Genomic DNA, 16,254 nt, shown 5'->3' with positions numbered 1-16,254 from the left:
ACTGCTGACAAAAATGAAGAAGAAATAGAAAACTTTTATAGCGAACTCCAGAAAACATTACATCTCACAGCATCTAGAGACATAACAGTGATCATGGGTGATTTCAACGCAAAAATTGGCGAAGGAAAATGCTACCCTAATGTAGGATCATATGGGCTTGGCGAACGAAACGACAGAGGAGATCGCCTAATAGAATTTTGCCAGGAGCATAATGTTATAGCCGCAAATACATTCTTTAAATTACCTAAGCGACGCCTGTATACATGGAAATCACCAGCTGACAAAGAGCACAAAATTGTCAGAAATCAAATTGACTACATCCTAATAAAGCACAGATATCGAAACTCAATTCAGGCAGTAAAGGCATATCCAGGAGCAGACGTATCATCTGATCATAGCCTTCTTATTGCTAGGTTTCAACTTCAACTAAAAAAGACGCAAAAAAGCCGCAACAACAATAAACTTAACATACAGAAACTAAAGTCAGAAGAAACAAAAGAAAATCTGAAACACGAAATCAACACAAATCTAGACAGAAACCCAGGAAATAATTGCAACGTAGAACAGCAGTGGCAATTCTTCAAAACCTCTATATTAGAACCAAGTAAGAAAGTACTTACTACAACCAAATGTAAGAAAGAAGAATGGATGACGGAGGAAATTCTAGAGTTGATGAATGAAAGAAGAAAAAACAAAACCATTAACAAGACCCGCTATAAACAACTTCAAAACCAAATAAGAAGAAAAATTAGGGAGGCTAAAGAAACCTACTTCTCTGAAAAATGTAAAGAAATATGACAACTTCAACCTACATAAAAAAGTCAAAGAACTAGCCGGAATAGGAAATAGAAGAACCTCAAATATATTGCTCGACAAAAATGGAAATATTATAATGGAGACTAAATGAAAACTACGACGATGGAAAGAGTATATCGAGGAACTATTTCATGACCAGAGAGAAGCTAGTACATCCGTAGATAGCCAAACGGGAGATGTAGGCCCAGAGATAACCAAATCAGAGGTTGGTCAGGCAATAAACTCTATGAAAACCAATAAATCTGCTGGTCCAGATGAATTGCCTAGCGAGCTGATAAAGTTGGTCAACGAGAAAAACCTGGACATAATAGTAGAACTGTTCAACGCTATCTATAATACAGGAATCATCCCTAGAGAAATGTTGACATCAGCCTTTGTGTGTTTGCCAAAGAAGGTGAATGCAAAAGAATGCAGTGACTACCGAACCATAAGCTTAATGTCACATACCTTGAAAATTCTATTGAAAATTATCCACGCCAGAATACACTCTAAACTGGAGCTGGATATTAGTGACACTCAATATGGGTTCCGCAATGGTATGGGTACCAGAGAGGCATTATTCTGCTTCAACGTGCTGACACAGAGATGTTTGGATGTTAACCATCCTCTTTACGTCTGTTTTATAGACTACAATAAGGCGTTTGATAAAGTAAAACATGATCGACTCATGGAAATCCTAAAAAATAAAAACCTAGATGAAAGAGATTTAAGACTAATAACACACCTCTATTACAATCAGCGAGCAATAGTAAGAATTGAAAAAGAAACATCTGAAGAAATGGAAATAAAGAGAGGAGTCAGGCAAGGCTGCATACTATCACCTCTATTATTTAACGCTTATTCTGAAGAGGTAATGCGAGAAACTCTGGAAGATGAAACAGTCGGCATAAGAGTAAATGGAGTCTTAGTTAACAACATCAGATATGCAGATGATACAGTAATAATAGCCGATAGTTTACAAGACCTGCAAAGACTCATGAGTAAAATAGTAAGGTGTAGTAGGGAGTACGGACTCTCTCTCAATATCAAAAAGACGAAGTTTATGAAAATTAGTAAAAACAACCATAATACTAACGAAATCTTGATAGTAGAGGGCCAGCAGATCGAAAGAGTAAAAAAGTACACTTACCTAGGAACACTTATAACAGAAAATAATGACTACACTGCAGAAATAAAAGTCAGAATCGAAAAAGCACGTTCTAATTTTATAAAAATGAAAAAGGTCCTATGTAGCAAAGATTCAACATTAGCTCTTAAAGTACGCCTAACAAAATGTTACGTCTACAGTGTTCTATACTATGGAGTGGAATCATGGACGTTAAATGTAGAGACAATGAGACGACATAACGCCTTTGAAATGTGGACCTATAGAAAAATTATGAGGGTTTCCTGGGTAGATAGAGTTACAAACAATGAAGTACTGAGAAGAATAGGTAAAGAAAAGGAAGTTAAACTTACAATTAAAGAAAAGAAGCTACAGTATCTCGGACATGTGATGCGGGGCGAGAAGTATGGCATCCTACGACTCATAATGCAAGGAAAGATAGATGGCAGAAGAAGCATCGGAAGAAGACGAATTTCATGGTTGAAGAACCTGAGAGAGTGGTTTGGATGCAGCTCGAAACAACTATTTAGAGCTACTGCCTCAAAAATTAAAATAGCTATGATGATTGCCAACCTCCGTAGCGGAGATGGCACCTGAAGAAGAAGAATGATGAAAGAGAACTGACATTAGAAACCACAGAGGATACTGGACCACCAATATTATGAAAACACAAAATATGGCAAAACTACTGAACCAGATAATGTTTCCATCCAATTATGAAACCTCGTTAATGAAGATGTTATTGATGCAATGGTTGGACTCTTAAATCTAATATATCTGACACCCAAAATCCCTAGGCAATGGTCACAATCGACCTTTGTAGCAAAACCCAAAAAGTCAAGTGCAACATCTTGCCTTTAATGAGTCACACACTTAAAACATTGTTGAAAATAGTACACAGCAGAATCCGAATCAGGACATGTAGTTGTTGACAACCAGTACATCCAAGATCCAAGATATCGAAATACAAAGAGAAGTCCATCAGAGTTGCCTGCCATCCCCACTGCGGCATTTAAAGAAGCACTCTCACATTTAACAGGATACAAATACTTAGGAACATGGATAACATCAAAATATGTATACCAACTAAAGAAATTCGATCAGACACGTAATGAAACGATTTTTTGATTTTTAAAAGTTTCTAATTTAATTTTAATTTGATTAATCCCTATTGAAAAAAACGATTTTTAAATTTTTAAAATAGGGATTAAATGAGGTTTAATCATCCAGGAGCATCGGTATGGCTTTTATTCTTACAATGGTGGCTTTTATTTTTATCCCTATTGGTTCGAATTTCATTATCTTAATTTAATTACACCATTTGCATCATTCTTGATCTTAAAATTTTTCTGTACAAAAATACTATTTTTAAATATTTAGTATGTCGTTTATTCTTAGAGCGATGGCTTCTATTTTTATCCCTTTTGGTCCGAATTTCATTATCTTAATTTAGTCGCCCCATTTTCATCCCTATTTACAATTACGTCATTATTCATCTGAAACAAGGTCTAAAATGGTGCGTATTTTAATAACGACGCAACTACCCTGTATTGGCTCAGCGCATAGTTACAGTTCTGTCGCTTTTGTATCATCTGTACACAGTATTTTAGAAGTTAATTACACAGTAAACAGGAATTGACAAAATTTGCAGTTACGTCACTATTCTACCAGACCGGCGACATGTGCAAAATGTGCATCACTCATTAAATTTAAAAAGTTTATTTGTCGTCGGGATATAAGGTTAGAACTACGCCTAAGAATGCTTCATTGTTGGGTGTTCGCTAGTATTATTTATGACATGGAAGTGTGGATATTAAAACAAGTGCATGTATATACCTAAATAAGTCCTCCATTGAACTTTGGTGTTGATGCAGTGAAAAGTTGATGAAGTTTGGTGTTTGAGTTATCGAGTATTTTCGTGATACTGTCGAAAAGTATGGAAGATCAAACATGGAAGTAACTAAAAGGATATGAAATAAAGCTAAAAGGGGATTAATTATCAAAAGACGAAACATGAGTACTTACTTAGGACATGTAATGAGAGGGTAAAAGTACTCAGTATTACAAATTATTATCTTCTTCTTCTTCTTCTTCTTCTTCTTCTTCTTTTTCTTCTTTTTCTATAGACATGACTCTGTCTATTTTTTCAATGTGCCTTTAGTAAGTTGTCGTTCCATCGTTTTCGTGGTCTTCCCACTGATCGTCTTCCTATTAGGGAGCCGTCTCTCGCTGTCCTGACTACTCTATTAGGGGAGTGCAATTAGAACGAAAAGATACAATGTTTCGGAAAAAATCAAACAAGGTTATATTTTTCTAAAACTTTTTTTGTTAGTTTATCAATATGTTAAAGTAAAAAGTTCTACTCACAAATTTCGCCGCTAATTGTTTATTAATTGTTTAAACAATAACAATTGTTTTGTATAAATAATGTTAAAAATATGGGTGAATTCAACATTTTATTTTGATAAAAAATGTTTTTATTTTAGTTTTGATTATGCTGAACCCGAATCTGACATTACAATTTGCAAATTCAAAATGGCGGATTCAAAATGGCGGATTTTTTCCTAAAAATCCTTAAAAAGTAGTTGTAAAATCCGAATTTTTTTTATAAAACGTGTTTGTTTGCATATATGTGGATATTTTTGAGAGGTTGCTGAACCTGAATCAAATTTTGATAATTTAAATTATAAGAGGCAGATCCAAAATAGCGGATAACTTAAAAAATAGTTGTAAAATCATAATTTCTTTACAAAATGCATTTATTTCTACATATATTTATTTTTGAGTGCTTTGATAAACCTAACTTAAATGTTAACATTATAAACTATAAAATGGCGGATCCAAAATGCGGTTTTCATAAAAGAACATAAAAAAGAACATTTTTCTAAAACATTTATTGTCTTAATTTTTAACAGGTTGTTGAATATGAATTAAAGATTAAAAATTTAAATTTCAAAATGGCGGATATTTAAATGAAAAACAAGTAGAATCCAATCAAACAAATATGGAATTTTATTCTTAAAAAAAAGATAAACAAATAATTTTCACAATAATATTAAAAATTAAAATGTACAGTGGAACCCCGTTAACTCGGATTAATCGGGACCGCGGCCGATCCGGGTTATCGAAAATCCGGGATAGCCGGAGATAATGGTAAAAATTAATAAAATATGGTATGCTTACAGATAAACTCCGTTATAATTGTCACACAGACACTGGTAAACCACGTTCGCATTCCACACAAAACCACACATACAAAGCGTCGTCAAGAGTCTCATTCTTAGCTTTATTAGCTTTGCACCGATTGTCCAAACTGTCTTTTGTTATCATTTTGAAAAAAAAATTCTTCGATTTTAGTTCTATTTTTCTTCCAATCCGATACTGTAGATGTACCGACACCATCTAATGCTGCAAGATTCGCCTTTATCAATTCTACTTAATGCTTCCAGTTTCTTTTCCATTGTCACTACAACATTTTTACGTTTTGTTGCCCTTATAGACAAACGACACGCACACAAAATCTGAATAGATTTACGAACGATTTAGAACGGAAGCGAACACTACGGCTTTACTACACACAATACCGTCTCTGATGTCATGTTATTTAATAACAGTGATGACTAAGACCATTGTTAAAAAAAGAATTTTAATAGTCTTTTCTAAACAATGCTAAGACAGTTTCAAATAAATAAAGGATAATACAGGTGCATGTTGTTTTCGATAACACGACAATGAATGTGGTGTGCCATGAGTCATTTTTACTATGGTATATGTAGTTCAAATTACACAAATACCCATTATCTCTCAAATATTATATTACATAGAGTTGGTACAAAACCTCGTGAATCTTGAAAATGCGTATGTATGTATAACCGAAATAAAATGAAGCCAAAAACATACGACTATTTTATTTGCTGCGAATTGCGCGACAGGGTCCCATCTGCACCCTGATATTTTCAATAATGTCGGATTCAATCGTTTCGTTCGTATATTGACGTCACCAAATGAATGAATTAGGTTCACGAGATTTTGTAACAGCAATACATTTTTATTGTTGAAATGTTTGTCTGATAAAAATCGGTCCGGGTTAGCCGGAGTTCCGGGTTATCGGGGGCCGACTTATCGGGGTTCCACTGTATTAGAAAGAATATTAAAAAAAACAACAAATTTTTGATTAGAGGGATATAATTACATATTGGAACATAGTTTTTAATTCCAAACAACTTTTCTTTATAAAAATTTTCGATATTGTGAAATATAAAGGTACTTTACTCTTGAGTAAAATTCATATTTTTTGACATACCTCGTACAAAATTAACAAAATTTGATATTTGATGGTTGCATCTTATGTTACATACGATGCAGAGTATTTTATAAAGAATAGCTTTTTTTCGTAAAACTTCGTAAAACTTCGTAAAGTTATCAATAGGTTCCAAGTTACGAAGACATACTGTATAAGAGCTAAAAAAAAATTTTTTTGTTGAACATTTATTATTGTTGAAGCTTATTATTAAATGTATTTTAGGTAAGTTTTACAAAAAAAAGTTTTGATCACTCTGTATATACATTTTTTCAGCTGGTAATTTTCGGTTTTTTTTATTACATTTTTGTTATCTTTCTAAGTTTTCTCAAAAATAAATTGTTCATTTCATTTTTAAACTAAAAAAATTAAGTGTTTTTTAAAGATTACTTCCAAAGCTTTAAAAAAATAGAAAAAAAATTGTATTAGATTTATTCAAACTTGAGTAATACCGTCTTAAAGTGGTGGGAATTCTGTAAAACTACGAAGTTTTCAAAAATTACATTTTTTGAGACATCGTATTATTTGAATTAAATTTTTGAGATTTTTTTTGAATAAAACATCGTTTAGTAAGATGATTGAGAGTTAAGTTGTGCAAATTTGAGAGTTTTATAAGTAAAATTGTATTAGTTACACATTTTTAAATCATTTTTAAACAAAATTCATTTAAGGCTCACTTTCCGCCCACACCGTACTTATGTCCATAAATTTTATTTCTTTTTATTACAACCATAACATAGCTTATTTCATCTTATTTCATTTCCAATTTGTAAAATTTCTTTTGATCCATTAGTTAAAGAATTACATTAAAAACACTCAACCGCGCACTTCTTTTAACGCTAGTTTACAGTGCGCCAATGTGTGTGAGAAGGGTGACTTTAGCGTTATAAATAAAAAATTACAGGAGCTAGAGATTTAATTTGAGAAAAATCTTTATATAAGGTTTTTTTGTAAAATTTTCTGAATTTTTCAATGGTCAGTCAGTTTTTTTCTAAAAATTATATTTTCGGAGTTATTTAAAAAACATCTAACTTCGCTGTTCATTTGTTTAATAAAAAATGAAGCACCCACTTCTCGAGTAGAACTTTTTGATATGTTGTTTATTAAACATTTCTTAATGAAATTACAAAAAGTTTTATCTTGTTTAATTTTTTCCGAAGTGAAAATCTAAATGCACTCCCCTATATTTGTTGTCATACGGCTTATGTGGTCATTCCATTATATTCTTCTGTTTCTTATCCAGTTATTAATGTTATCCGCCTTGCATCTCCGTCGTATATCTGTACTTCTGGCTCTGTCCCATTGAGTCTTACCATCGATTTTTCGAAGGGTTTTTATCTCCGCTGTTTCGAGCAGTCATTTTGTCCTCTCTGTGTCGGGTCGTGTTTCTGTCACGTATGTCATTATTGGTCTGATGACTGTTTTGCAAATTCTGCCTTTCATTTGTTTTCCGATATTTTTATTTCTCCATATTGTGTCATTCAGGCAACCTGCGGCTCTGTTTGCTCTATTCACATGATCTTCCAGTTCTGTTTCGAGCCTTCCGTAGCTAGATAGTGTGTTGCCTGGGTATTTAAACTTCAGTACTAGTTCTATTATCTGATCTTCCAGTTCCAATTTACATATTATTGGATCTGCTGTTATAACTCTGCATTTTGTCTTTTTTGAGGAAATTAACATGTTCAATTTTCTGGCGGTTATGTTAAATTGGTGCAGCACACGTTGTAAATCATCTTCACTTTGAGAGATTAATATTGCATCGTCTGCATCGCAGATTATTTTAAGTTGTTTTTCTCCCGCACGCACAAGACTGTGCGTGTAAAATATTCGTTATTCTTAACTGCGCTTCTGTTCCGTACGAAGGTCAACTTTGAACTAAATTGTAAATTCAGATATACGAGATATAGTTCTATGGTTGCCAACACTGAATAAGAAATTTAATTCTCTTTTAGAAAATGTAATAATATTCTCGAAACGTCGAATTTTTTTTTGACTTTTGGACAGCTTTTCGGGATTTTGGACCACTGTGGCATCGCGTCGATATAAAATACAACTTGAAAAAGATCTTATTTTGAGATTTGGTACCCACAATATTCGTCCAACTATAAATTGCGTGTGACAAAATATAGATCTAAAATTAAAAAGCATGAAAATTAAAAAAACAAATATTGGCTTGCTAGGACAGCTAAGTAAACAACATTTTACTATAGGCGAGCGGCATAACCCTAATTTGAGGCTTAGAAATCGAAAAAGCGACCATGATAGGTGAATGGCAATTTTGGTCATTCTTTATATTTTCGAGGTCGCTGAATCCGAATATGAAGTTTATTTTTATCTAGAATTGGTGGAACATGTTCAAAAATAAAATTTTATACAAAAATGCGAAAAAAAATTATTGATGATTTTTCATATTTATCTCGCTGTGTCTTTGGTCGCTGCAAAACTTTCCTTTAGAAAATTTTACTGTGTCATCTTTGAAGTATTTAGATAACAACAAGCTTTGTTCGAACTGTTTAAACAAATTAAAAGAGGAGTTGTTATTTTTTAAACATTTTGTTGTCAGATTTCGTTAGTTTCATGTTTACTTAAAAAAGTTGAGTGACAAACTTTTTAGTTTGTAGTCTTAACCAACACAGCAATAAAATATAATTCATGAAGACGTTTTCTGGTAAATTTTAAGTCAAAATATGTAATAGGAAAAAAGTTTAAAAATGAACAACTCCTCTTTTAATTTGTTTAAACAGTTTGGACAAATTTCGTTGTTATTTAAATACTTCAAAGATGACACAGTAACATTTTCAAAAGGAAATATTTACAGCGACCAAAGATCATAAAAATTGATTTTTCGTATTTTTGCATAAAATTTGATTTTTGAACATGTTCCACCAATTCTATATAAAAATAAACTTCATATTCAGATTCAGCGACCTCGAAAACATAAAGAATCCAAAATTGGTCACTCACCTTAACCTGGCATTGATCGCTAGGTAAGTTGTTACGCGAGTGGTCGCGCGTGAGATTTTCTCTCACATATCCAACTTTTGCCTTTCTTTACAAAATTTTACTAAAAAGATGAGGTTTCATCAACGATAAAGCCATTTGCTATAAAAAGGCACGGCGTTTTTCTGTTTTATTTTTATTATCTTTATATAAAATGTGACTATTGATGCCGCCAATATTTAACATTGGAAAATATATGGTAAGTGACCATTTACAACTAACCCGTGAAACAGAATATAGGATTTTAATATCATCGACCACACTTTTATTACATCATAAAAGGATATTATTTTAGGTTTTAAGGGAAAAAATAAAATTAATTTTTATACACAGTTGGTGACACCGGTGGTCGCTTGATGAGAGAATCTCTCACATGAAGCGCACTGACTCAACAATATGGTGATACTAAGTAAACTGAGTCACTATCTGAGCGGACGAGTCTATTAGATTGTCGAGGGAGGATAGTTAGGAGACTAGAAGGAACTACAGCGCGTATAATTTCCCAGAAAGAAAGTTTTGCGCAATTTTCTGAAACCGTGAGAGAAAATCTCATATAGCGACCACTGGCGGGTTAAAGGTGAATTTCGTGGTCGGTAGGTATAACGTAATTTTAGGGGTTGCTGCCGCTCGCCTACTATGTAAGCAATTTATTCAACTAATAAAAACACCTTGAAAATCTTAATGAAACTAAAAATTTGTACTAATTAAATAATTAAACTAAAACTCATAGAAGATGGCATTGACTGCTCTGTGTATTTAAAGTTTAAAAGCAAAGATCGATAGCCTGCCCTTATGAGGAAACACTAAAGCATTAAAAGTTGTTGGTTTGCTTAACTAATTGTGGAAAATACCTACCTAACTGGAATAAACACAAACCTGCTAAAAGTTGTCTCAAAGTCACAAAGAAGTTGCTTTGTATTTTTAACCGTGAATCTACAGAGTAAAATGTTCCAACAGTCAGCAAAACTCAGTAATTTGAGTTTGTTTGTTTTTTCAATGTGCCTCTAGTAAATTGTGGTTCCATCGTTCTCGTGGTCTTCCCACTGATTGTCTTCCTATTATTGAGCCGTCTCTCGCTATCCTGACTACTCTATTTGTTGTCATTCGGCTTATGTGGTCATTCCATTCTATTCTTCTGTTTCTTACCCAGTTATTAATGTTATCCACCTTGCATCTCCGTCGTATATCTATACTTCTAGCTCTGTCCCATCCTTACCATCGATTTTTCGAAGGGTTTTCATCTCCGCTGTTTCGAGCAATCTTGTTGTCCTCTTTGTGTCGGGTCGTGTTTCTGCCGCGTATGTCATTATTGGTCTGATGACTGTTTTGCAAATTCTGCCTTTCATTTGTTTTCCAATATTTTTATTTCTCCATATTGTGTCATTCAGGCAACCTGCGGCTCTGTTTGCTCTATTCACATGATCTTCCACTTCGGTTTCGATCCTACCGTAGCTAGATAGTGTGATGCCTGGGTATTTAAACTCCAGTACTAGTTCTATTATCTGACCTTCTAGTTCCAATTTACATATTATTGGATCTGCTGTTATATCCATGCATTTTGTCTTTTTTGAGGAATTTAACATGTTCAATTTTCTGGCGGTTATGTTAAATTGGTGCAGCATACGTTGTAAATCATCTTCACTTTGAGAGATTAATATTGCATCGTCTGCTTCGCAGATTATTTTAAGTTGTTTTTCTCCCATTTGGTATCCTTTTTTAGTTCTTACTTTTTTTTATTATTTCGTCCATATCAGGCTGAACAATAAAAGACTCAATGTCTTATTTCATTGCCCGGCTTCAATCGGGTCAGTTAGTTTATCTTCCACTTTTACTTTTATTGTGTTGTTCTGGTAGATGTTTTCGATCGTTTTAATTACTCCTAGAGGTACCTCTCTCGAGTTTTTCAAATGGATAACGTCCTTTAATTTGACCCTGTCAAATGCTTTCTTAAGGTCCACGAAACATAAATATGCCGGCTTGTTGTATTCCAACGATTTCTCTTGAACTTGCCACATTACAAATATAGCGTCAGGGCATGACCTTCCCGACCTAAAACCTTGTTGTTCTTCTGCTAATGGTATAATTTCATTCAATTTGCTTGTTATCACTTTGGTTGTTAATTTTAATGTTGTGTTCAATTCCTCTGTAATTATCCGTGTCCGATTTGTCTCCTTTTTGAAGTTATACTTCTTTACCGGCGATATGAGGGTGAATTTTTATATGTTAAAACCTATGATCCCGGCGCATGCGCATTATAACTTTGTTCTGATTGCATACTGTGATAATCGTACTGCGGCTGTGGCACAGCTGTAGTTAGATTATTTATGGTTGTTGCGTTTTAAAATTTGTGTGAAAAGAAACAACAAACAAAAGTTAGTTAATAGTTATACTGCCTTTTTAAATAGTTTTCATATACCTATATTTTTGGACTTTTGGACTATTTTGGACAAGGAAAATTCATTCTAATTTGGTAAGTAGTTTTTATTACAATCATATTGTAATTATACATTTGGATTAGGTTGAAATACAGTAGAGCGTCGATTATCCGAACTAATTGGAGGACATAGGTGTTCGGAAAACCGATTTGTTCGGATAATCTAACTACAATATATTGATACATATTTATAGTCATACATATTTATCCACAAGTGAATAAAAGCCATATTTATATACCTACATATTTATTTATATCTTAATAATGACAACTAGCAACTAAACAAAAAAGTGCAGTCTTTGCAACAACATAATTATTTTTGGATACAATATTGAAGAAAATTGAAGATATTTTAAGCGTCAATCACTAACGCTTGCTCGGTATTCGAGTGCGGGACGCGGGAGTCGATAGTTCGAATAAGCGGTCGTTCGGTTGATCGACGTTCGGATAATCGATGCTCTACTGTACATTTATTTTCTCAAGAATGGGGATTTTAGAGAGAAATCCCAAATTAGGTCCGATTTTTATTTTTAAATTATGATTTTTTGACGTAGATTTATTTATCTAGTAGGTATGTAATGCTTTGATTTACATACTTAATTTGATTACCAACAAAAGTTCTACCAATCTTCATCTAATATATTGTTTTCTTACTGTTTTGTTATATTTTAATATTTTCTTCCACAAAATTTAAACTACATAATTTAATTATATAATCAAAACAACTGTCAAATAGTAAAACGTTCAGTTACCCTATTTTTCCACATGACAAATAATGTTGAATTGGACGAGTGAATCTAGGCTTCGATTACGAATCAAAGCGACCCGAAATTCACGGGTTCGATTCCCGATGCAAGTTTTTATTTTTTTTATTTTTTTATGCATTTTATGACTGTACGTATATTTGTTACATAATTTTTTTTCAGAAAATGCGTATTTAAAATTTTTTCCAACAATTATTATCGTTCAGAAATCATTTTTTCTCTGTGGCATTTTTCAATGTGTTTGTGTGCGTTTTATTCTTTTATTTTTTTAAATTTTTGGTATTGTCTTAAAAATCACATAATATGTAGCAGAAGTATAACTTCTTACGTGCGTACAAAGTACACACACATTCTTTTTTGAATAGACAAATTATTAAGCAACCTAAAATTCGAGAAAAACAGAATGTGGGAAGACAAAGTATATCCTGGCTTCAGAACTTGGGAGAATGCTTTGAATGCAGTAGTGCAGAACTATTAAAAAGGCGTGCAACAGGGTCAGCATAGCGATGATTATTTCCAACCGTCGATAGAAGATGCAACTTGAAAAAGAAGATCTTATTTTGAGATTTGGCACCCACAATATTCGTCCAACTATAAATTGCGTGTGACAAAATATAGATCTAAAATTAAAAAGAAAAACAGTGGATCGCTAGGACAGCTTAGTAAACAAAATTTCACTATGTAAACAATCTATTCAACTATTAAATACACCTTGAAAATCTTAATGAAACTAAAAATTTCTACTAATTAAATAATTAAACTTAAACTCATAGATGACATTGACTGCTCTGTGTATATAAAGTTTAAAAGCAAAGATCGATAGCCTGCCCTTATGAGGAAACACTAAAGCATTAAAAGTTGTTGGTTTGCTTAACTAATTGTGGAAAATACCTACCTACTGGAATAACCACAAACCTGCTAAAAGTTGTCTCAAAGTCACAAAGAAGTTGCTTTGTATTTTTAACCGTGAATCCACAGAGTAAAATGTTCCAGCAGTCAGCAAAACTCAGTAATTGGAGTTTTTCGACTTCTCGGCCGCTATCTACTAGAATTCTCCCGAGAATGAAAATATGGAAAAGTGAATAATTATTTTCAACTTTGAAGTTGTTACGAAAACTCCGCCATGATTAATCGGCTGCCGTTCTTGCTAAACAATAATGCGATCGAATATTTGTTTTGGGTTCCTTGAAAGTGCTTCTTTAATATTCACGATCAGCAGGGATTACACTCAGTAAACTTTGTGTTGTCGTTGTAATAACATCTTTTAAATCTTAAATAAGATCAAAAACTATTATAATGATTAATTCAGAATAAAAAAGAATATGCATATGAATGATGAATCGGTTGTACATGTAAGTCCATTTCAAGAAGGTTAAATAATTGATGGATTTGATTATTACTTGATGGAAATGCATGTTATCTAACAATAAAACATTTTTGACATGAAAACTTATAATAGGATGAGGAGTGGGTAGCTGCTTGTCTCAAGTTAGTCATTCAGAATTATATCTGTATTTTTTAATTTATTAGTTTCCTTCTTCTTATTAACGTGCCCTATCAAGTCCCCTTGAAGTTGGCGATTAACATGACGAAACTGTCTCTGTCTCGAGCTATTGTAAATAGTTGTTCTGCTTTCTTTATTCCTGTCCACTCCCGGATATTCTTCAACCAAGAGGCCTGCCTTCTACCAATTCCTCTGCGTCTTTCGATTTTACCCATCATAATAAGTTGAAGAATATTATACCGGTCTCCTCTTACTACGTGCCCAAAATAGGTCATGTTTCTTTATTTGATGTTATCAAGCAGCTCGCGGGCAGCATTTGCTCTCTTAAGGATTGTCATATTTGTCAGCATAGCCGTCCATGGTATTTTCAGTGTACGTCTGTGCAGCCACATTTCAAAGGCCTCCAAACGATTAATGGTGGATATTTTTAATGTCCATGCTTTGACACCATACAAGAGGACTTACTAGATGTAACATTTAATCATGCGCTTTCGAAGTTGAAGTTGCAAGTTATCATTACAGAAGAATGACCTCATTTTATCATGGCTATCTCGATTCATGGCTATCTCGATTCTACATTTTATCTCTTTATCTGGATCTAGTTGTTCAGTAATATGGCAACCAAGATATTTAAAACTGGGTACTCTTTGAATTATATGACCATCAACATATAACCGTGAATCTTGATGGGCCAAACGGCTAAATGCCATGTATTTTGTTTTTGAACAGTTTATGTTTAGGCCAAACTCTCTTCCCACTGTGGCAATGGCATTTAAAAGGTGTTGTAATCCATTCATATCATCACTTAAAATAACTGTATCGTCTGCATATCTCATTGTATTTATCAGAATTCCATTAACTTTCACACCCCATTCCAAATTATGCAGCGCTTCTTTAAATATACTATCTGAATATAAATTTAATAACAGTGGGGACAGTATACAATACAGCCCTGTCTGGCACCTCTTTGTATTTTGCATATTTCTGTTGACTTTCCATTTATGCAAGCTGTCGCTGTTTGACGCCCCTATATTTTTCTATGATTCGTACATCTTGGCTATCAACTCCTTTATCCTTTAATATTTTAATTAATTTTTGATGTTGTACTCGATCAAAGGCCTTCTCATAGTCAATAAATACAGGAAAGACGTATTTACTTTGATCTTGGTACTTCTGCAATAATACATTTCGTGCAAAGGGTGCGTCCCGGGTTCACAGTCCATTTCTGAAGCCAAATTTTGTTTCATCCTGGTATTCATCACATTTATCTCTGATTCTACTATGTATGATACGTAGAAAGATTTTCAAAGTGTGGCTCATAAGGCTTATCATTCTATAATCGCTACAGTTTTTCTGACGTTTTTTTGGTAGGGTTATGAATTCGTACTTTAACCAATCTTCAGGGATATCACCAGTCACCAGTATTAGTTTCCATAGATTATAATAAAGGAATCTTAAGGCCTTTATTTTGAATATGAAGAATTTTAAACTGTTCATTGAAAGAATGATTATGATGTAGGAAATGCGTCCGTAGAATATAGGATTTGTTTTTCTCTTGTTGAAAACCCTTTTGTGTTCTGCTATGCGTTTGTCAAAGGTTCTGCCAATCTGACCGATATAAGCTTTTGGACAGTTACCACATGTCAGTTTGTATAGACCACTCTGTAATTGCTTTTTCTTTTGGGTCTTATTGTTCTTAATGTATTTATCTAAGCTGTTGTTAGTTCTGAAAACTGGAATAATAATCCGACTCCTTGAACGACACTAAGGATTATGAGAAAGAAGAAAAAAAGTTTTCAAGTGAGGTGAAATTAAATTTTTAAGTAACAACTGTTTGAGCACACACATCATCGCTTACTACTAAACCAGCCATCGTACATTGTCTTTACTATACCGTTGACACTTTAGAATCGAAATTACAATGTGACGTACCAATCGATGCGGAAGAGAAAACCGTGAGTTCGAAGTTCTGAATATCTTAGATAAGCCGATGACAGAATTCCTAATAAATATATCTGACATGGTAGTGTAAGTTTGATGTGTTTCATGTTTGCTTATTAGAAACTAGTACATTTTCAGTATAATATGTCCTACATTACTTTTAATATCTGAAACAACGCGACGTAAAATGGAGGGAATATAATTACACATTATATATGTTACGGAGACTATACATAATTATCGGATATTACATACAATGTATAATCAATAATCACCACTAAACTTGGTAAATGTGATAAATTCTTCAATATTGTCAATTAGGGGAGTGCAATTAGAACGAAAACATGCATTGTTTCGGAAAAATCAAACAAGCTTATATTTTCTTTTTTT

The 16,254-nt window shown here is 33.2% G+C and overlaps 1 protein-coding gene across 2 annotated transcripts in view; it reads left to right on the top strand.

The window, feature by feature from the left end:
* The window catches only part of LOC126885296 (lachesin), a 909,437-nt gene that overhangs the window by 690,831 nt on the left and 202,352 nt on the right, over nucleotides 1-16,254 (top strand). The window lies entirely within an intron of this gene.

This window comes from Diabrotica virgifera, chromosome 5 (assembly GCF_917563875.1).
Source record: "Diabrotica virgifera virgifera chromosome 5, PGI_DIABVI_V3a".
Lineage (NCBI taxonomy): Eukaryota > Metazoa > Arthropoda > Insecta > Coleoptera > Chrysomelidae > Diabrotica > Diabrotica virgifera.
The sequence above is the reverse complement of the archived record's forward strand: the minus strand, read 5'-3'. Positions and strand labels throughout refer to the sequence as shown.